Source organism: Trematomus bernacchii, unplaced genomic scaffold (assembly GCF_902827165.1).
Source record: "Trematomus bernacchii unplaced genomic scaffold, fTreBer1.1, whole genome shotgun sequence".
NCBI classification, from domain to species: Eukaryota; Metazoa; Chordata; class Actinopteri; order Perciformes; family Nototheniidae; genus Trematomus; species Trematomus bernacchii.
The window spans coordinates 7,265,464-7,288,891 of NW_022987477.1; the positions used below are offsets into that span (position 1 = coordinate 7,265,464).

Sequence of the window (23,428 nt, forward strand, 5' to 3'; positions counted from 1 at the left end):
TCTATTTCAGGATTCAACCTGTATATTAAATGTTTTGTGTATTGGTTTTGGTTGGATTCTTTTGTATTCTTACATCATTTGCTGTCCTCAATACAGGTTGGACCCTGTCACCCTGATTAACATTTGAAGAGGAACAGACATTATCTCCCTCTTTAAACTAAAACTGAGTTTTAAAACAAGCTCTGGCCAAAGGTTTAACTTATGTTTTTATATCGTGTCTAAACAATGAAAGAGATAATATTTCATCATATTTTAATCTTTTTAAGAGCTCTGCTGCCATCTTGAGGTCTGCAGGTAACAGATCACTTTAAAGAACATTTTCTCTTTAAAGCATATTATAAATACATTTGGAGTCTTTTAGACAATAATGCCACAAGTAAACACTATTTTTTAACCTTAATCTGCATGATTGAGGATATTTTGACAACAGAGAACATTTAATGCACAGTTTAAAGGTGGGGTAGGTACGTTTGAGAAACCGGCTCGAGATACACTTTTTGTTATATTCCATGGAATGCTCTTAACATCCCGATAGCAATGAATATCTTAAGTGCTTTGACAAAAAAATCCATTAAAAAATGTCATCTGTGGAAGCCGTAATACTGTAAAAAGCACAACCAATCATTTTAGCCGGCCCGGCTAAAATAACTAGATGGCCTACCTGCCTGTCAGCCTTCCATCTGTGCACAAACTTATCTCGTGCCCTCATTGGTCATGTGCACGTTCGTGTGTGTTGGAGGAGGGGCTCTGTAAGGAAGTGACAGATTTTTTCCGGCTGTGTATTTTCAAATTCTAGCACACTCGAGCTGGTTTCTCCAAAATTACCTACCCCACCTTTAACTTTAAATATAATATTATGAGTTATGTTGGTCATTAGCAGTACTTTGTGTGTGTTTTCAAAACACTTTAGCCTCAGCACTTTACATTTCCATGCTTACTTAAATTCTCATTGCTTCGAAATAAACAGTTAATGATTTAGTCAATTGGGTGCACCAGAAGCCTTTAATGCCTCAATATAGAATATAAAAAAAAAATACTAAAAATAATAAATAAATATCCATCTATCTATTGATGTGATTGTTATATTTCATTGCAAACGGGTGAGTGTGGAGCAATGGGATTTGCTGGATCAAGGATTACCGGACGATGCCGTAAAAATGATTGTGGCAGAGCTGGTTTTGCAGTGTGTGAATTTGGTGACGATGAGATGAGAGGCATTTCCCGATTGCCAGAAAGAAAAGAAAGCCAGGTGGCCTTGATTGAGATGACCGATGACGGTTTAGAGGAGGAAGTTACCAGCAACAAGAGCTGGCAGCCTGAGACCACAGACACAGGCTCAATCCAAACCTCATGTGCTGGATCTGTTCAGTCCAAAGCTTTAAACAAAAGATCTGTTCTGTACAAAGCATCAGGACTCTCAAGAGGGTCAGAAGGAAGTTTTGTGATTGAAACCGAAGCAGTCCAGGGAATAATTATAAAAGAGTTCTGCGGAATAGAAGAACCTCTTCTGGATAATATGAAAGACACAGAGATTGAGGTTCTTAAATCTGACACCTCCGAGTGGATCAAAAGTATTTCAGGAGACATAGTAAGGTCCATCATTGAAGAGGTTAATAGCCTGGATGTTAGAGATTCTGAAAGTCCCATTTTAGAGCCCGGAGATATGCCCAAACTGTGCTTGATAGGAGTCGGCACGAAGATCAAACACTTTTTTGCCAAACAGTTTGCCAAACTGTCCATTTATCGGATGGCGGCAGAGATGAAGGAACGATTCTGTCCCGAATCCCACGTTGATACAGAGGAATCGATGAGGTCCTTCGTTGAGGAGGTTGAGGAGCTGCTGAAGAACGAGTGCGAGGAACAAGACAATGAGGTTGAGATGTATTTAGAACTACAAAACCTTTTAGAGGGAAAAAGCCTGATGTTCACAAAACTGCTTAGTGATCTCCTCCTCAATAACACCACAAAGGGGATGATAGCACCAGAGATTGCCCCAGGAGTAACACGAATATTCGTTGCCCCGCCACGTGAAGCCATGCTTCAAGAAATCAAATCGAAACTGTGGTACTTCTTTGGACTGTTCGGGTGGTGGATGACCCACCAGGCTGGCAGCCACAGCGACAGGGTGGAGCAGGCGTTGAATGCACCTGAGTTACTGACACCAACAGACACAATGGCTGCGGACTCAAGTGCAGAATCAGTGAAGGAGACAACTCTAGAGGCAGAGAGACTCAAAATGTCTGTCATGGTACTTGTGATGAAGCTGGTTTCACGAATTTACAACAAATCAAAGGAGAACAGCCCACTTGGAGAACCAAAGGCCGTCGCAGAGAGACTCTTTGAGAAAGTATGGGCCAAAGTGGAGGGAGAGGATTTCAAAATCACCCCAGAAACCTTCAAGAATATAGACAAGGTCGTTTACAAAGATCTGTGCAAGCAGTGGAAGGGTGCAGCGATGGTGCTTGTTACAGTGACTGGAGAACAATCAGTGGATGATGTAGTGGCCTCCATCTTCAAATACTACCTCACGAACCAACCAAAGAAGAGAGACGCCGTCGGCAGGTTCTTCCATCGTGTAGGCCGAGCAATCCTGAAGCCTTTCAGACGCTCTCCTGCATCTACTTGGACTATTTAGGGGGATTAGCCCTTAGGGTACAGGGTTTTTTCTCCGGGTGTTTCCGGTTTTCCCCCACTTTAATATTTTTTTATTTATATGTGATATTATTGTTGTCAACTAACCTTATACAGTTATTTGTTGACCTAAAACATTTAATTAAAAAGTCAACTTTTAGTTTTTTTCAGGGGACAGGGTTTTCTCCGGGTGTTTCCGGTTTTTTCCCAAATTACGCAACAAAGAAATAAAAATAAATGTTGTAATTTAATGTTCTGCTTACAGTATGTCTCTGTGATTTGCCGTCAGAGCTGTGATTATGCTACACAGTCTGTTTCAACCAATTCAAAGTGTTTGTAGGAAATACAATAAAAAGTGTGTCCTGTGAGAAAGTCACTAGTTATTGAGTCACTTTTAAACATTTAATAATAAGAAGAGGTGATTGTTGTCGGAGCTGAAGTTCTGCTCACTCAGATTTGGTAAAATACAAAGAGGTACATCAATATTTAATATAGGATACATGTGGGTTTTTGAAAAAGGTAAAAATTCTACAGAACAAGGAGTGGAATTTGTATTGTAGGGGAAGATCAACAGCAACAAGGCTTTCAGTATTTCCCTCCAAAAGAAGTGGAAATCTGAAAACCAGTGAGCTCAGAAATCTTCCTTCTTACTGAAAACAATTGCAGAGACACACAACATTTACAGAAACACACCGCAGCAGTGATGTGCTGTCAGAGCCAATCAGCACCTCCTGACCTGCAGATCAATGCATTCATCAATAATGTTTATATAACCTCTGTTAGTCAATTTGTATCCCCAAAATCAGCAATTGTTTTTATGACGCTCACCATATCAATGCACATGAGTTAAAATGATGGTTAACATTTTTTTTAAATAAACATAAACAGTTAATACATGCATGTCTACAGCAGACATGGCATAAAAGTAAAAATACTATTTAAAAGACCAGCTTACAACTTTTACAAAATAATATAAACATTGGATATACTATAGTTTAAAACAAGTGTGTGCAATCTGAAATAGAAAAACAAGGAATTAGAGTGTTTGGGTTATCTAGACTTCTAGAGCAGTATTGTCTCACATCTAAAGAGGCCTCTTCAGGTTATTCAGTTAAACTGTGCTCTCTTTCACATGAGGCGCTGCTGGGATTTGAACCCAGGATCTCCTGTTTACTGGAAAGGCACTTTGACCAACTAAGCCACAGCACCTGCAATAATGAACCATTGTAATAGCATTGTAATAAACGGCACATCATTAATCTAAATTAAGTTTTTTAAATATAAACTCTGAGACTGAAGAAGAAACCACAGCTATTAAATAACTACACTAATTGAAGTAAAAAAGGTACAGCATTTCCATTTAAATTCCGTTTCAAGTATAAAGGAGATTAAAATAAAAAATATCTGGATGAATACAGTACAAACAAATCCTAATAATTTTGTGTCAAATCAGCCATACTATTCCACAATCCACATACCTGGTAACTTTACCCCTGGGTGCTTGGGAATCTCTGCCTCGTATTGTAATGTTATTTTTTTTAACCCCGCGCATATACAGTCTATGGATGGAAATCATACAAGACACATGTGTTAGAATGTACTGTACAATGTGAAATGTACTCCTATCTGGGGCTACTAACAAAATCCACCACAAGGTGGGGTAGCGTGCACAGCAGACTTCGTTTCAAGATTCAGTGAGTTTCCAGCCATAGCTAAAGTTTGAAATGAAACTAACCCCATCTAGTGGCGGTCTAGATGTGAGGCCTTGTCTTGGGAAGCAGCATTAGGCATTAACCTTCAACTTCATGAAGTTTGTCTTGTTCTTGCAAAAGTATCTCATTCCCAAAGAGCTGCTAATAGACAGGCAGATTGATCGGATACTGTAGTACTAATATTCCACCTCATTATCCTACTGCTGAAGTACCATTGTAATCACCACTGGGAAAAACAGAAAAAAAAGTAAGAAAAACGACAATGGACTGAAGTGAAGAATGCAAAAGACTCACAAGTAGAACAGCACCTGTGGTTTGGGAACATCCCATCCATCTTTCTGCACAGGGGGAATTGTGTGAGTGTGTGTGCATGAGGAAGATGTGTGAGATGAAGAAAAAGAGGGATATAGGGAGGACATGTGGAGTCTATGAGTAATAGGAGAGACATCGTAAGCATATGTGACCTATTGACATTGAGCGGGCTGCATTCTGGTTTCAACTGGCCCATTGTGTGGTTCTGTGGACCACAGAAAGCCTCAGGGACGATGGCTTAATGTACCAACAATGAGTTGCTGAGCACCATTTACTTCTGTAACAAGTCACAAATAGCTCATCATGACAGTTAGAGTGGGGCTCATTAGTAAGTCGGAAGCGTATTGTGAAGTAAACAGTCAAAGGAAATGGAAAGCTATCACACAAACAGGATCTTAATACCACTCCTAAGCGTAAAAAGAAATGTAATAGAACTTGGACCTCCACAATTCCAGCCCAAACAGGGAGCCTGTTATCATCCAGCATCACTCCCAGCTAATATTTCACTTCAGCTCCCGGGCCCACAGAATGAGAGACGTTTCCATTTCATGTCAGTCATTTCCAGGCCTGTGTGTTACCTGTGTGGTGATAAGTGTTTGACTGACTGGGAGTGTCGTTAGTCACTGTCCGGCTCCCACTGACAGCCACAGATTGACGCTGATGATGAGAGGAGGAGAGGCGCGGTGCCGGTGAGTTCAGGAACAGCTGAAAATCCCTGTTGATGTAGGGGTAGAAAACACATTAACACACAAATATATATATATATATATATATGACAAGCTCAAAGCTGTGTACAAGCATACTAACACTTCAAGGTGGATTTAAAGCGAAGGTGTTCTGTTATTGTAATGGGGATCCTTCCTAATTTGCAAAAATATGTAAGTCTTAATATACATGACATCTGCTATCTTTAATCTTCAAAAGGAAAACAGACCCATTTAGTAACATTAGAATGTTGTCACTGCTTAGTGATTTAGTACGATGAATTAACAATTGTTGGACCATTTTCAGTAATGCGTAATTTCTATTAATTCTAGGAATTTCCTAGGAAGTATTCAGATAAAACGTTTTTTTTTGGTAGTAATTACAGGGACAAGCAAGACAACATTGTGTTCAAATAGATAGATTCCAATGAACTGTGTTATGCAGTTATTGATTTCCAGTTATATATTTAGCAATAGGATACAATTGCTGTGAACCAATGTTGCATTGTAAATTAAGTATTTAATTTATCAATATTTATATTTGTATGTAATGGAATGTTGTGGCTGACATGCATAAATAGATGAATAAATAATCCACTTCATGTAAATTAATCACATTTGTATTATTTTGTCTCTTTAGAGTTACCTTGTTGTGGTCTTGGGACAGGCTGGCCTCCATCATTCAAAAGGTGTAGTGCAATCAGCAGCCTAATTGCCAACACCTGGGCCTTGGACTTCACCAAAGGCCTGCCACAGCGAGGGGGGTTTTGGGACAGATCACTTTTCTTTAGTTTTATTGCAGTCCATTTTGCAATTATTTTTTAGTTTTTTTTGCATTGTTAATATTGAGTGAGTAGTATTTATTTGTAGCTACTTATTTTTAATTATTGGAATGTTTTCACCCATTGTGAAATAAGGTTGTTAAATTGAGGTTGTTAAAATGGTTTGGCCGGTAAGTTTATATTTCCCCTCATGTGTCTGCTCTTTGTTTGCCTGAGTAATTTTATTGGCTTTTAATGACCAGTTTACAAGTTGACATTCAAAAGAGGGTTCCACAATACACAAGCAAAATAAAAAATAAATATACGAAGAAAAGTCAGTAATATTAACTCAATATAATAATAATATCATTAACAGTAACTCATTTCCATGTCCTTTCCACATCGTGTAGAGACAGGCGTTTATATATGTCACATATATATTTATGTTATAAAAGGGAAATATTAACCCATTTTGTCAGATCTGTGTCCATCTACCTTATTTCATTCAAACTTTGTATCTATTTCTTGTTTATATGTCACTGTGTTTCAGAATTGTAATCACTGCCAATGAATTGGTTGCCCATTACAGCTTTAACAATTTAACCTATTTAAAACTTATAATTATACATGTCTAACAATTTCCAATAGACAAAGCAGAACAAGTATGGAAAAAGCCCTGGCATGACCTTTAAACTTCAAACAGGCCCGATCATAGAAGGCAGAAAATATTAAAACAGAAGTGATATCAATGATGCATGACAGGAGGAATGAAGTTTGCAACACTATTTCAGTCTTCCAAAGACAAATTACAACACCTTGGTTTGCTTCCACCATGAGTCTCACTATGGGCCAACCTGGGAAAGAAAAACAGGAAATAATACAGCACTACAAGGCCATAAAGTTCAATCTCCGGACATCTCTGGAACATGTTTTCACCCTCACGATCTCTACCCTTCCTTTCACCTCCGCTTCCAAAAGAGAGGCCGTTAGATGGATTGGCTGAGTGTTGCAAGGTTTCCAAAAGCGAGCAAAGTCTGACTGCTGCTCTACCTGAGGAGCAAAAACAAAAGAGCCATCTCTACCTGTAGGACTGTGGGAGTCGAGGCTTTGATCTGGACCAGAAAGAGAGAGTAGTTTGATGAAATATTGATGCTTTCTTTTTTAACTGTGTCCTGTGGGAGCTCAGTCTGCTCTCAGGATGTGTGCGCTGATGCACAATACTGCTCTGTGCTTTGCTAGATGAGAATGGACTTGTCTATGCGGCTCAAGGAGTCTTATCGGTCCTAATGGGGCTAATGATGACCCCCCAGTCGGGGCCTGTATCAGTCAGGGACTTTTTTTCGGTTGATCAAAAGAAAAGGTACTTTTAATCAGTCAACATCTATTGCAGAATACACACACCATGATGTGAGTTTGACAGCAAAGCCTGCACATGACTTAAATCTTTATTTGGTGTTGGATGGGTAATTGTTTGCCCTTGAAACAAAGGTTTGCGGCTTTCAGTGGTCTATACTTTAACAGGTGATACAGTATATACATGTAGAATGCCTCTCTCACAATGTATAAGAAATAATTTATCTTTGAGAATATATAAAAAAAGGAAATGTCCAGATTGTATTAGTTTAACAGACAAATAAACAAACACTGGAAAATGCCCTTTAAAGCGCCTTTTTTGGCCCAGCATTGGAATATAAAGGCCTTGTTAAGCCCAGTATCACACCATGTAACATGATTTCAACTTGCAGCTCAGAAACTTTGATTTGAGTTTGCATGAGTGACCCACATTCTTCAAGCAACAATGATCTCCATGCAAGAAAAAAAAAAATCTGAATATTGATAATTGCCCAGAGTGCTTTTGTCTGAAAGTTAAGAGGCCAACACACTCCAATCAGACCGGAAAAGAGAGTGGAACACGAGGGGGGGGGGGATTTATCACTCTCAAATGCTCACGTTCATACACAGAGATAGACGGCCGGCATAATGACTTCTGTGGAAAAAAGCATAGCGATTATTTAAACTTAAAGGAAGAGGAGAAAAGGCAGTGAAACGGGTCGATGGGGGGAGGAAAGAGGGGTCTTAGGAGGAGCCAGGGGCAGCAGATAGTCTGGGAAAGGTCTCGCGTTAAAGTGGAATTAACATGCCTTTCCATTGGAGTCCATTAGATAATCATATTCATACCACACAAGGCACCAAACCCCTCTCTGTTTCATTATTCCCTTTTAATTCGGCCTGATAAGGGGGTGCAGGCGTCGTGGTTTTATTATGTCGTCATGAAATCCCCACGGGATGTTATCACGGGAAATTGCTTAAATAGCCCAAGTGGATATAGTTTGGCGTTTATTATTTCTGACGGATTCAAAATAACTGCAAATATCCTTTTCTGGTTATTGGGGGCTGAGAGTCTTATCAGTCATTCACACTAATGGGCCCACTCAAGCCACCCGATACCTCCGGCAGGGGGGGGGGGGGGGGGGGGGGGGGGGGGGGAGAAGGGATGATGGGAGGAGAAGAGGGGAGGGCTGTGTTTAGTCTCCTGAATGTACAAGTGTGTGCAGGTACAGTACATACAGGACAGGAAGAGAAACATCACAGAGGTAGAAGGAGATGGTTTCCGCTCTATGTACACAGCTTAGGGATGGATAACAGCGGAGCAGAGGTCACTGAAGCTTTCCTTTGTGCTTTGTTTGTTTGCTCCTTAAACTCTGCTCCATGGCAAACAGACCCCGTGTCAGGTGGCTGTAGACATTTATTGGATGGCACACGCTCCCTTTTAGTCTTGAGATTAAGAGCAAGCAAACACTTTGAGTAATCCTATAAGGCCTTTATTAGATAGAGATAAAGAAGGTAATACAACTTGAGGACTAACAGAGTATATGTTCAGTTATAAGGTGGCCTATCAATTTAATTATTTCAAAATGTTTGTTCCTTTGTGATTTGAGAAATTCTCCTAAATCAGTATATTGAAACATTTACATTTTGGAGATACTTAATGCTTCTACAATACATTTCAAATGAAAATATACTATACCTAAAAATCTTGACAGCTGACTTTAGCAAGTCAGTGTATCAATTTAGAAGCTCAGTTTGATCATATAATAAAATGTGCTGGATTTATTTAGAATAAAATGTTCAACGAGGTATGTGAAATAAAAAAATCTTACACCATGTAGCAATCCAATAAGTATAAACACTCACAGTGGCAATATGAACACCTCTCCATCTGAAACACCTGCTAATTCCTTTTTGTTGCAATTTGAATGCAAGACTGTTACTTCCAATGGAGTAGTTCCTGTGGTGCAGCCATGTTTAAAGAGGTAAAGTGCCTCAATACCACCTGAAGACACTTCAAATATCCCCCTTTCCTAAACTGCTGCCTTTCTGCTGCGACAGATACAGGAGCCTCTGTCGATCCTCTGTTCCTGCAGCCAGTGCATTTCCAGCAGTCACATCTGTGTGGATATAATATGCTTATTCTGCCGTATCCGTTTCACAGTGACATCTGTCCAGCGGCTCAGAATTAAAGGAACAATTCCAAATGCCTACACAACATTCTGCCAAGTATTGATTTACTGTTACTCGTGTAACATACGTGGACAATATATATTATTTCAGTGAGATCATGGCTGAAACATGCTCTGTCATTTAGTGATTTCTTTTAGAAATAGGCACAAGACACATCTTCAGTGCACAGCATTTATTTTTGGAATTGTGACAATATGTGTGCATGCTTGTGATTGGTTATCATGTGTGTGTGTGAGAGTGTGTCTGTGTTTGTGAGTGCCTACCTTGGTGAGTACACCTCCCTGTCTGCAGATCTCAGGGTCTGGAACAAACAGTAGTTCCTTCTTAATTGGGGTGAGATCAGGGGCTTACAGGGGGCCAAGAAGGGACCCGAACCCCTTTTTTTTCTCCTCCAGAATCGCTTTGGCTACAGAGGTGCTTTTGATGTGTGCTTTGGCTCTGCAAGCCTTACTTTGGAATATGTTCTTGGGAGACCATTGGTTACTTGCCTCCAGGCAAAATCTCAATCCCCAGGATCCTGGCCCTCTTTGATGAAATACTTTCGGGAGCCGCTAACCCTACTGATGCCCATGTGCACCCCCTCCCCCTTCCTTTACCCTCATGTTCTCCCCCACCTCCACGTTCCTCGGATTCTCTTTGAGAGATTCATAACAAGGACTTTATCTCTGTGTAGTCCAGGCCAGATGAGCACCGCCTGACAAACTGACAGGAGAATTAGCCGTGTCTTACAGAGCACCTTTGACTGTCTCCTCTCTTGGCCTGACTTCCTGTCGCCACGGACACATGCATTTTTATTTTATTGACACTAATTGATATCACATATTCTCTCATTGTACATGTGTAACATTTCTGTGTGTGTTGACTTGTTTTAAAACGTATAACCTTCCTATTTAAAATGATCAAATAAAAATCATTTGTGCTTTTATTTTGACATATGGAAAGAGCACATCTATATTTGTTGATTTATTGATTAATAGTGGCAGTTTTTGAGTTATTTAAAATAGCAAACTCAAAGGCTTACATCCAAAATTAGAATCGAACATTTAAGTATTCATCAATATCAACATTCTGTCAGTTGTGACAGAGGGCTCTGATTGATGACGGCAGTAATTAGTCAATGCAGTTTTATTTGCATAATAGGCATCAGAATAGTAGTTGTAAAACATACTTGATAAAATAGAGAGTTCCTTAAGATTAAAGACAACTTAATTTGCAGTGGCAGCTAATTTTCTGTCATTATCAGGATAATTACACTGACTGTGTCTTGATGGGCTTGACCCCTGGGCCACACACACATTCAAATCCTGGTCAAACGATTAACCGGCGATTTTCCTCTCCAAACTCCCACCTCTTCATTGATTGAAACAGCACCCTAAAGACCTCTCTTACCACATAATTTCCCTGTATATTGATTATGTATATTGATTATAACCTAACCCTACAGGAGGGCTTTCCACAGCATTAGGTATCCCTCTGAAGGCTGAGCCCAGGAGCCTTTTTTAGTTCTCATAAGTTGACAGTTGTGAGCATGTAAGGTGGATACTTGAGAAAAAGGCCTGTGTAAAAAACCTGTATTAAAGCAGTAGAATAATCACTTTTACCTTACAGTTTAATTAACACAAGTAACAATAATACATCTGGCTGTGATTCGAAACAAATCAAAATGATTATGCCTTTCATTATGATTCTCAACAGCAATTTAATTTTGTTTTTTTCACAGTTGTCACGTCAAGCATGAATTATGTTTAATCAATGCAATTGAATAATAAACATTTTATTTGTGGATGTTTAAGATAACATTATGCTGATGTGATGTCATACGTCCATTAGGCTTAATTATAGGGATGTACAGTATGTGAATGTACACAGGGCAACATCATTACTGCTGCTATTTAAACTTGGGTAAAATGACTTGCAACCCTAATTTCTGTTACAATACAGCTGCAGTGTAGTTTAAAAAGGTGAAATAATCATTTTTAAAGCAGCGTCCTGGTATTCCCTTGATATTTTCCATTACAGGCTCATTCAAACACTTATAATTAAGTCACATGGACAGACAAAAAGAAAAAAAAACATGAAAATAAAAGAACTTTCTAACTAGTGTAAGTGTATTGTGAAATTATTTTCCCTTTCTTAAATTGTATAAGTTATAGATTTGTGTTCCAATGGCCTATTAGAAAAAGGTATTTGGTAAACTCAGTATTGTGTTTTTTTCACAAGTTATAAAACAGGAATTACTAGGATTTCAATAAAACAAATGTTGTCTTAAAGAAAGAAAAAAGAAGGAAAGAAAAGGGGTACAGAAAATAAATAAAAAAGGAGGGAGGCAGAGAGGAAAGGAGGGAGCAATCCGAAGGGAGGAGTCAAGCGAGCGAAGGAGCAGCTGGAGTCCCACACTTCGCCCTCTCTTCTCCTCGAAAAAGCGCACTAAATGTAATAACAACTCTCCATGCGCTTCTCTGACGCTTATGTTGTTTTTACGCACATCTGTGGTCTGCTATCGGCAGATATTATCGGAAGGCTGATGGTGTTAGTCGGGCGATTTTTGCACACAGCAAACTGTGAGAAGGAGGAGAAAGAAGAGGAAAAAGTCTGGCAGCGGCGCTTCGGAGTTGGAGTTGCAGCGTAAAGAAAAGTCCCAGGCAACTCCAAAGGCACATCTGCAAGTTAGCGACAGAACAAGCCGAAGAAAGAAGACCAATCATTTTTTTCCTGTGAAGATAAAAAAGTCAAGAATTACAAGGGGAAACCCCCCAAAAAGTAAGTAATCTCTTAACATTGTACACTCATTGTTGCGCTTATTTGTCTACTTTTAAAGTTTGGGAGTTGAAGCAGGAGAGGTTTCACATTTCAAAAAGATGGAATTTCATACAAGTTAAGATGTAGACATGAAGTGGATTAACTGACAAAAAGTGGTAAGAAACACCAGCTTTTAAAAAACAACAGCTATAAAAGCTTCGACCCCCAGAAAAAGCAGAACATACTTGTTTTACACTTGGCCTGGGTGTGTGATTTATGCTCTGTGAAATAAGTGTTGGTTGTTGGAAAGCCCGGATGGCACACTTAACAACTATCCGACGGACAGATGTGCTTTTTTAAAACAAGCCAAAAGTTGCATAAAGTTTGTTGGAAATATGAAACTTGTTTTTTTTGGGCATCTTTGATGTGTTAAACAGAAAAAACACGTGTAATTCTGACGGGAGTTTTGAAGTGAACTTATGCAGACATGAAACTTTATTGGACTTTTGCCTAAAGAAACGCGGGTGGGGGGAGGGGGAAGGAGGCATGCATATGTATGTGCATGTGTGATCATATTTCAGTGTCTGTTATTGATTCGGTTTATCCTCTTAGAGTGTGCTGACTTATTGGAACACTTACATGCACATGCTCACAGATACTATTTTATTTAAAAAATCCAACCAAGCCTCGACCTGACCTTTTACTTTTAGACATATTTAATTGTATAACAATTGTACAACCCCAAATATTTCTTCATCACTGGTTTACATAGTATTTTCAAAATGTAATTTGTCAGTGTAGGCCTTTTTTTTTTTAAAACAGGGAATATTTGCACAAAAAATTAAGATATATTTTATAAGGAAAAACTGCAGCCAAATAATTTATATGAAGACCATCTGTTAAATTAAATCTTGCCATTTGATTTGAATGAGGACGTTTTGGTATTATCATGTTATTCCTTCATCTTCAAAAAAGAAAAAAACGTGTAAGGATACATCATAGCGTGTTTGAAGGCATGTACATGTGCTCAGAGAAATGTAAGCCCATTACAGTGGGAGTCTGTGGCCCTGCAGGGGTCCATGAGGGGAGTTTTATGGGGCCCCAAGCAGCATTTGAAATGGTGCAAAGTGACTGTTAAGGTTTAAAATTAACTGGATTTATCACAATTAAACATTTATAAGAGGGGCTATTACAATAACAGGTGTGTCCATTTTATCATTACAGCAAAATACACACAAAAACATATTTAAAAAAAGAGTCTCACATGGATTTGTGCAGGGTGAGAAAAAATGTCTTACAGAAGTCAGTCTTGGTTTTTGGGGGTCCGGGACATGAAAACATTTGAGAGCCCCCAAGCCTCCACATGTGCGGATATTTGTTTGAAACTTTCCCTCCTGTGCTCGCCAGCTGTTCCACATTTTATCTGCTTGTCTGCTCTCGGGTTTCACACAGACGACGAGGGTCCGAGGTGCTCAGCCATGCGGTGCTGCTCAAATCCTCCTTTTTTTGACACTTGGCAAATTATTAACGGAGGTCTGGCTGCCTTGAGACGGAACAGTGAGCGAACACACCAAATAAGATGTTTAACAGCACAAGTTCACACAGATAAAAATCTCCATTTAGTTATTTGTATGAGGTTGCTCCATCATTCATCCTTACTGTGGATTTTGGCATTGAGCAAGCTTTTTTGCAGGTCTTGTTTCCATTTGTCTTATAAAATAAAAATGGGACTGTCACATAAACTGTAATTCAATATGTCCCCTATTTTTATTTATAATAACAAAATAACAAGGCAGTTTATTAGGGAATAAATCACTGTCATGTCAATGATTCAGCTCAGTTAATATGGAAAAGAATAAGGAGACGGACCAGGCCTCGCACAGATTTAAGGCTTAATATTTTTATTTTGAAATGACATTATGAGAATCAGTTCAAAGTAATTTCCTTTATTGCGATTTAACAATCATGGCTTTACAATTATCCCCTATTGTTTTTATTTGATTTTTGTGGCCTCTTAACAATTTTTTCATCAAAGTGATGCTTTAATATACAATATAATTGCTTATATAAATAATATTTGAGGCCAAGATTGGGATGGCATTTGATTGTAATTTTATAAAAGATATATAGGATATGATTTATTTTCTATGAGCCTTAAATTAAATTAGATTAATTCAAATTGAGTGATGACAGGTAAATCTGAGACATTTTTGTATTTAATTTCCTGCACTGTTATAAAAAACATTGAACATAACTGTTTAATTTCTGTTCTCACAGTCAGTTATGTCAGTATTTTTTTTAAAGGATGTGATATATATTAATCATTTAAAAGCCGCAAAACACAATTCAATAATTAATATGTATAAATAACATATTAGAAAACTTAAAAATAGTTTTTTGTACTATTACATTTGATCTAAACACACTACCAAGGGGTTAACTGATGTCAAACAGGTGCACCTTTCCCCAAAAAAGCACATTGTCTCATTGTGATGCAGCAGCAGTGATGAATGCAGCAGTGTTTAAGATGCTAATCTGCTGGAATGAGATGCACAACTCGGAGCCACTCGCTTACTGTAGCCAGCAGAGATGTATCATAGCCGCACTCTGCCACTTCAGCTCCATGCGGGAGGAACAGGCGGATAGCGTTTCCCTCTGCAGGAGTCAGTCCGTCAGATAGCAGCAGCGTGCTCTCTTATCTCAACTTTAAGCAATTCTTTAAGTAGAATTATGCATAGCGATACTGGCCCGGTACGCCGGTGACCTGGCGACCTGGCAGAATAAGGGCTGTCATGTTAATGCAGGGCGATGACATGCTATTAGCTTTTGAGGTATGGCCCTCTCCTATTTTTAAGGGGCCTTGCATGCAGCTAAAGGCGGGTTCTTGCCTCAGGCCTTTTACACCCTGCAGGAAGAATACCTGTTATCTGGTTTTTATGCCAGAAGCCCTAATGAGCTTTGTTGTTGTGCTAATGCTGCAAACTGAAGCCCTCAAAGAGGTGGCAAATGTTTTGTTAAAACGAGGGTAATGTGTGGAAGTTGATTTTCCTTAAGATAATGAGGACTACAGTTTATAGTGTTTGCTTGTTTAAAGGTTTTTCTGAGGTGTAAAAACTGACAATTATTACGTTTAAAAATACAGTGAAACCATCTGACCAGTTTGGAGCAATTCCCTGTATAATTTGATTAGCTGTTGCTTCCCTTGCAAGTAACTGGAGTAGTTGAGTAGATGGCCCCCAAAAGAAAACTCTCACTTTGATGATTTGGTACTTTGATATGTGGACATCAAATGAAACAGACACAGTGAGAAAAGGAAGAGGACAAGTCAGACAGAGGTAGTGATTGAGGGAAAAAAAAGGCTTTGCATGCGAGCGGGTGGAAATGTGTGTGTGTGTGTGTGTGTTTGCTGGTGTGGTTTGCGAGGCGCGGAGCAGTGCTATGAAAAGTTGGGCTGAGATGGCAAACCTGAGACGCGTCAAAACGTCTGGATGCATTTGCGTGCGAGCAGAGACAAGAAGGGGTCTTCGGGCGCGCAGCGGCTTCTCCTTGGCCTCCTAATCCCCAGGCCCAGCCATCCCTTCAGGGCATGCCTCAGATCTGGCTCTCTGGCTCTCCGCGCGGACGACCCAGCTCCGCCAGCAGATTTAATATGCTATGTGTTCCTGCTCCCCCGACTCCCCTCCACCTCAACCATCATTGTCCCAGAGCGGGACCCCCGCTCCCTGCTTCAAGGAGCCTGCTAAAGGCACCTTTCAAGCCGGGTGATGTCTTTGGATAAGGCCATGTGGGGAAAGTGGCTATGAAGAGGGTGTGAGATATCACACTGTAATTTTAGATATGTATATTAAACACACACACACACACACACACACACACACACACACACACACACACACACACACACACACACACACACACACACACACACACACACACACACACACACACACACACACACACAGGAATCTTAATACACTTGAGGATTTCGCAAACAGCATACTGACACAACATTAATACACCTCATAGCACTCCAACTGCATGCATGTACATGCTGCTCATTCAAACTGCTCAGTCTTCTTCTCCCCCTTATACACAAACATACTGTACATGTTTTGCTTCTATTTTGTCTTTTTTTCTTTTCCCCTCTCTTGTGGGTGCTTTAACTTTTTTTTAATGTGTCTAAAGGGAGGAAAAACGAGTGGGAGCTCAAGCTGCCTTAGCAGGGGCTGAGAGAGTATTTTGTTTTCCGTTGCTCTGGCCTGTTGGAAAAACGAACTGGACCTGACAGTTAGTCTGGTCAACTATACCCTCCCAAAGTAAGGCAAACAAAAAAGTGAAAACAGCACATTTGAATTGAGGGATTTGAATTTACGATCGATCAAATTGTACTTGACAGCTTAACATAAGCCCAGGTGAAGGTCATGGTACATTTTATTGCACAAATGCCGATTTGTGTGCGAGAATGCAGAGTGTGCCAGTTAACGGCTGCGTTTTCTTTTCTCACACACTTGAGGAGAAACAGGACAGCTCACGCCTGCATGTGGGCGCCGCTCATCCCCTCCTCTGTTTGCTGTAGCCGCCGTAAAACTGTCTTTAAGTCTGCAGTGTGAAGTGTAGCAGCAAGAGGTGAAGTGCTTTGGTTTGGGGCCCATTTGTTTGCGGGCTGCGTGTAAAGTTGAACGCCTAAAGACACAGTTTCCCGGGGCCGGCGGGGCTGTTATTGCAGATGTGGCATTGTGTCAGCTTTGACGGGAGCCGGTTGTGGCATCCGTGAGGGGGTCTGTGCTTTCTGGGCCGGGGTGTTGATGGGGGGACAGATGAACTGGCCGCTTGCTGTGAACAATGATCTGTCACTTACCCCTGGCTCTTGATGTGTGAAGCCATGAGTCAGGCTCTGTCTACTCACACACTTTTTTTTCTCTCGACATTATTGGAACTAAAAAAAAAAAAAAAAAAATGGTTGTTTAGTTAACTGAGTAACTCCTGTCCTTACACCATTAATTAAGTTATGCATTGTCATGCTATAATGCTCACAATGTGCACCCCATGTGTTTGCAATCCCATGCTGCTCGTAGTTGTCTTTCAGTGGGAGTTATCTTTGAGTATTGCTGCATCCTGGAGTGGAGGTCAAGGAGGGGTCTATTGTTTGAATGTCAAATGTAAATCCCAGGGTTAATACCTGAAAGAAGCCCAGGCCCGGACATTCTCTCTCCTCTCCAAACATGTTTAGATGAGTACCTCTTCCCCCACTCTGCTCCTTCATTTCCGTCGGACTTGGGGCAAGTTGGAAAAAGTAGGGGGGTGGGGGGGGGCATCCCTTATAAAACCCCTCTAGTGTGTTCTTCTCAGCAATGAATGCTAACCGACCCTGGCTCTAATAATGCCTCATCTTAGAAAAACAAAAGGGGGAACTCTACTATCTGAGCACATTTCTGCCCCAACCTGAAAGAGCCCTCCTTTGACAGCGGAGCATTTGAAGACTAATCGTTTTTTCTCATGCAAAGCACGCTGTTTTAAGAGCCCGGGCCGCGGAAAGAGAGGGGGCTGTGTTTTAACAATACTCCGCAGGGAGTGAGGAACAGGGTTTGGGAAGGGGAGGTAGGCTTGAAGGGGGGGGGGGGGGGGGGGGGATTCCTCTCTCCTTTGCTCCTCAGACAAAGCCCAGTTCCTTTCAGGGTTGCATGGGGGGTAGGGTGTGTTGGGAAGAGGAGGGAGCATCCAAGAGTTTGAGTTCCTTGAAAGAGAAGGACTCCAGCCGTTTTTAATGACAGTTTGTCATCATGGCTCCTCCACCTTACAGGGGAAAATGCAGGTCTTGCCTTGCAGTGACAGAGAGAAGTAGGCCTGAGAAAAATGTATAGGGAAACAGAAATATTAACGTGTACATGGGGCCCTAAAACGGCCTCCGCTATTCCTGCCAGACTGGTGTTTTTATTAAGAGGGGTCGACATGCTTTGGAAATATATCTTATTCATGAAGAAAGCCAGGTTAGACTTCCCAAAGAATTCATTATATCCCCCCAGATGCGGCTTTGCGGGTTGCAGCCGTCCCTCGGAGGACGTGGAGCGTGGAGCGCGACATTGTAAAGCCTCCCTCAGTGGGCCCGGCTGTGCGAAGGGTTCCATTTGTCAAAAGGTGCTGGAGTCTTTTTCCCTCCTCAACACTTTCCCGGCTCAGTCTCAAACTCATTGTCTGAGGAAAGGCAGGACATTAGTCACCGCAACACCACGGGAGCCTGCAGGGCTAAGGACCAGCGCTCTAGAGCCCGGGCTGGGACAGAGGGGAGGAGAGAGGGGAGAGGAAAAGAATAGAGGGTGGGAGGGAGCGATGGATAAGGTGAGAGAAGGGCAAGAAAGTAGGAGGAAATGTGGGGTAGACGGAAAGTGAGGAAGAGAGAAGAGGAGAGCAGAGTATGTGTGTGGGAGAGGGAGAAAGACCATGGGGGGGTTAGAGGGAGTGGAGTCTGTAGCGCTACCTCAGGGCTCAGTGTGTAAGCCCCTGTCTACCCCCCAAAGCTGCTTTCACAAAGAGATTTACAAGACAGGTCTCCGGTGTGCTTTGCTGCCCTGCATTATGAGTGAGGGAGTGTGTGTCAATGTGTGTGTTGCTCAAATAGACCCTTTAGTTTTTCTTCGGGACTTTTTTTTTTTTAGTTTGCATCATCTATGCAAGAAACATATTCATCCAATTTTACCAATCCAGGCAGGTCAGACTCACAGCGGCCCCAGCGGAGGAGTGTGAATAACCTATTCCCCCTGGTGGCGGGGTGTGTGTGGGTCTGCGGGTGTGTGCATTCATGTGTGAATGTATTTCACAGATTCACACATACAAGGGATCCTGTTAGCTTTTGGAATTATTTATAAAGCCTGGCTTTTGTGTGGCGCTCTAAGTCGCTGTCTCCTCCCATTACTGCCTATGACTCTACCTGGGCTTCCTTCAGCCCCCAAATGCTCCCTCCGCCACCCTCCCAGCACAAGGAACTGAGTTTGGTGTTATATCTAAACCCTTTGCAGCCATTAGTATCCTGCAAGAAGCACTTTCTATTCTCTCTATATATATACGGGCTGAAGATTTGCTCCTCTGGAAAAAAATGTTTTGAAAGTCATAATCTGTGGAGACAATCTATACAGACACGCAAAGTTATACCGACCCATCCCATATGGCCATGATTACCCTGTAATCCAGGAAAGTTTTTTCCCTCTTTTTTCTTGCACGGACTGAGCGGGGGTGAAGGTTTTAGTGTGTTTGAGATGGTTTATGCTAATGTTGCCTTTATTGAAACAAGCTGGGATGTGATTATAGTCCTGCTCGGTACATATGAGCAGCGAACTGCTCTAGTTTCCCCGTCTCCCTCTGGCGCAGAGATCAATGCAAACCAGCTAACGCGGGGTAATAAGCCATTAGTACACACATTGTTGGAGAGATTTACATACATCGACCGGCGAACTGATAAACTAGGTTCCGTGTCCTAGAGGTAAGAATGATTGTGTGTGTGAGTGATTAGCTGAATGAACGTGTGTGAACCATCGCCGGGTGATCTCTTCCCAAAGACTGCCAGTCCTGCGTGATAGGTGCCAGATTGTGTAGCTGGGAGCCAGGTTGTCTCTGCTTGTCAGGAGAGCAGGTTGGAGGAGGGGGAGATGTGAGGATGATACACTGTTCCTATGATCTGATTCATCACTAACTGTCTTTCCTGCAACGGGTGAACTTATTATCCCTGTCTCAACTTCCACCGTGGAGCCAGCTGCTCTCCATGCTTCCCAATTAACCCCAGGCACACGTCAAGCGCTCCAATTAAGGCCTCCTCCTCCTCCTCCTCCACAAATGTATTCGCCTGCATTATCCGGGGTGCATGAGCGTGCGGAGAGGAGTGAGTGAGTGAGCCGGCGAGCGTTGAGCATGTTTGTTTAGGAGCTGTCCTAAGCAATGGTGTTACAGCTCCCAGATTTATTCGAGGCGGGGTTGCAAACAGCTGAAACGCGTAAATACACCCAGATGTTTGGCTTCCTCGTGATAGAGTCGGCGGGGCCTGAGGGGGCCGCCTGTCTAATGACAGTCTTGTTCCTCGCTCTTTATGCAGGGGATTTTCAGGGGGCCATTTTGTGACTGTGCTCTTTGGAGTTTACGGGAAGTTTTCTGTTGAACACTTGGCAGCGCTGTGAGGTTTATGGCATCTCATTCCGGTGTTGTGTGGTGCGATATCGTCTTGGTATTTGAGTTGCGTGACATCCTCTCACTGGGAGAATGAGTTTCTCCCAACTCAGCCTTTCAAAATTCAAGATATTCAGCTGTGTGTTTCTGATGAGCAACAGCCTGTGTGTGTACTGTTGCTGTAGGTGGGGTACAGGTTTTTGCAGCACTGACAATTCCTCTGAGACTTCCTGTGTGTGTGTGGAGCCTACAAGCTGATGCAGAGGGATGGGGGGGCTCTGTGGCTGATATGAAAGTGAAGGGAGAGAGTTGTCTCCCGACGCTGCCGTGGGGAGAGCCGTCAGAGAGCTAGAAGTCTCCGGGACTCCCTGTGAGCTTCAGCTGTCTTTGATCTCACACCTCAGCTGCCGTACACTCCATACTGCTCTATAGAACACACTCTCTCTGCCGCCAAGCATGCAACACACACAGCTCAACTTCTATACTCCACTTACAGGCCTGCACAAGGGCCAGTGAACCCATTCAGTGCTGTGGTTTCAGATGAAAGCAATACTGACACAACAAAGAGGGAGGAACATTTTTAACTGCAAAATATTTGAACTATTGACATTTCTTTTTACCATTACTCAATAACCTCAATTCATGTGTAAAATAACAGATATTAGTGGCCATGATAGGTTTTCAGAGCCATATTGATGTCTTTTAATGTCTGGTTGTTTCTGTTTTATAGTTAAAAACTCATATATTCAGTTTAATATGATATGAAAAAGAAGAAAAGTTGGACATTTTCATTTTTTGGAAGCTGGAACCAGCAAATATTTGGCATTTCTTTAAAAAAAAAGCACAAAAACAATAAAAAATAATCAACAGTGTCCTATATAGATATGAATCTCAAGATCATTTGTTATTTCACCAAGTTGATGAAAACTGACCAATTTCATTATCGTTGAAGTATGACTCATTGTTCTGTTATTACATGACCAGAACAGCCACCTCATTAAAAGGCATGTTCTCCTGCCGAGTGTACTCCCTCCCCTTTCACTCCTGTCCATCACTGACATGTCGAAATAAGGTTGGAGTGCTGATAGAGTGACCTTATTTTACAGTATTTTTTTCAACCGGTCTGATGAAAGATGAGAATGCTTAGATACAGCAATAATAATTTCGTTTCTGCATCTGTGGAATGTGTGACCCAGTGTTACCCTTTTGGATCAGTTCCCATCCACACAGGAAGTCTAGCATTAAAGCGATGCCATGTCTCCCTTTTTCTCTTCCTTTTCCCCCTCTCTCCCACATTCCTCTGACTGACTGCGGCACATTTCAGGACAGCTTCATTCAGCATTCCTTTACATGCTGATTTGTTTGCCCTCCCCTCTTATTTTTTTTCTCCTCCCAAGTCTCCCTCTCTTTAGGTCCGGCTTTATCATGCAAGAGCCAAACACCAAGACAACTTCATCTCATCCAATTTTCACCCCTTTAATTCGGTTTAAATGGCATGGCCGCGAGGGCCAGAGCGGGAATTAATAAGAGCCAATAAAGCTCGCCGCTGGGGCATCGAGGCCAGTCTTTAAGTAAACATTATGACTTCTAGAGGGGGGATTCAGGGGCAGCACTTGATGAATTGTGTCGGAGCTGGGGAAGGGCTAATTTCTCACTTAGCCGTCCTGATGGGGTTAGCTAATAGGCCTTGCGTTGCCTGGTTGTTTGTCTGCTGGCTTTATTATTCTGCATTATCGCGCTGCCCCCTGGCTGTTGTTAGCGCTCGGCCCCGGAGACGCCAGGGCCCGTCATTAATCACAGCACTGACTCACTCCGCTCCAACACTTATTCCAATGACACAAAGGAATGAAGCAAAAGGAGATAGAAAGCAGGAGGGAAAGATCAAGAGTAGGTAAGGTCACTTTAAAGGTCCCCTATTATGCTGTTTTTCAACAATAAATTATAGCTCTCAGATACATACAAAACATGTCTCTGAAGTGTTTGTCTGAAATACCAAACAGATCATTGCAGCATCCCATAATCCCCTCTGTTTCAGCCCTGTTTCAAAAGTGCAGATTCTCCATCTTTTACTTTAGATGAAAATAAGGAGCCACTCCCCACGGCCCTCTGAGAGATATTTGGTTAAAAAACCCACAATGGTGCTCTAGGAGGAGATTCAGGTGAGGGGGGGGGGGGGGGGGGGGGGGGGGGTGTTACCTTGGTTGGTTATTGGCTAATGGTTACACAATCCAAAAAAACATTATGACATCACAAAGTGGCCAAAATCTGATCAGCTCATTTTCAGACAGGTTTTTATATTAATGGATCAAAAAGAAGCTAATCATTTTTCCTGAAACTTTCAGAATCTCTTTACACAGAGGGGACACATATTTATGTATTGACTTTTTCATGTCATTTATATGGATTTTGTATAATAGGTGACTTTTAAGTACTAGGCCGGACGGTTTCACAATGACTCCATAACCTGTAGCAGTACATTTCAGGATTGCTCTTATAAAGTTGCATCAAACACTCTTTTTTGAACTTTGTCTAAGTGTGACCTATTGTCACAGCCATACCCTCTGCCACTACACTCACACGCGACCATTCATCTGCTGGATCATTCTCTGTGTGCACGTGTGAGGAGAAGTTGTGTGTGAGGTTTTCATCAGTACAGGAATTTCTCTTCTTCCACTCATCCCCTCCCCAGGGTCCCCTCTCTTATTTATGTTCTGCACACCGTGATCGCACTTGCATACTGAGAGGCGTAGAAAGCACCTGGTGCATCCAACTCCAATACACAGCGCCATGCAGTATAGCTCACACACTCTCAAACTCAGTCCCTTCTTCCCTGTTCTCACACAATACTGTGCTCTCAAACAACGCAGTAACATGTACTCTTTCGCTGTGAAGGATG

At 41.7% G+C, this 23,428-nt stretch overlaps 1 protein-coding gene and 1 non-coding gene across 3 annotated transcripts in view; one reads left to right on the forward strand and one right to left on the reverse strand.

Annotated features, from left to right (window-relative positions):
* Positions 1–3,766: 3,766 nt before the first annotated feature.
* Positions 3,767–3,840, reverse strand: trnat-agu. Its single transcript has one exon. It is a non-coding gene; the product is annotated as a tRNA-Thr (tRNA).
* Positions 3,841–12,030: 8,190 nt separating this feature from the next.
* gli3 (GLI family zinc finger 3) overlaps positions 12,031–23,428 on the forward strand; it is a 90,242-nt gene continuing 78,844 nt past the window's right edge. For both annotated transcript variants that reach the window (XM_034150270.1, XM_034150272.1), the window contains exon 1: positions 12,031–12,402. The gene's annotated coding sequence lies outside the window, so the exon portion shown is untranslated. The remainder of the gene's footprint in view (positions 12,403–23,428) is intronic.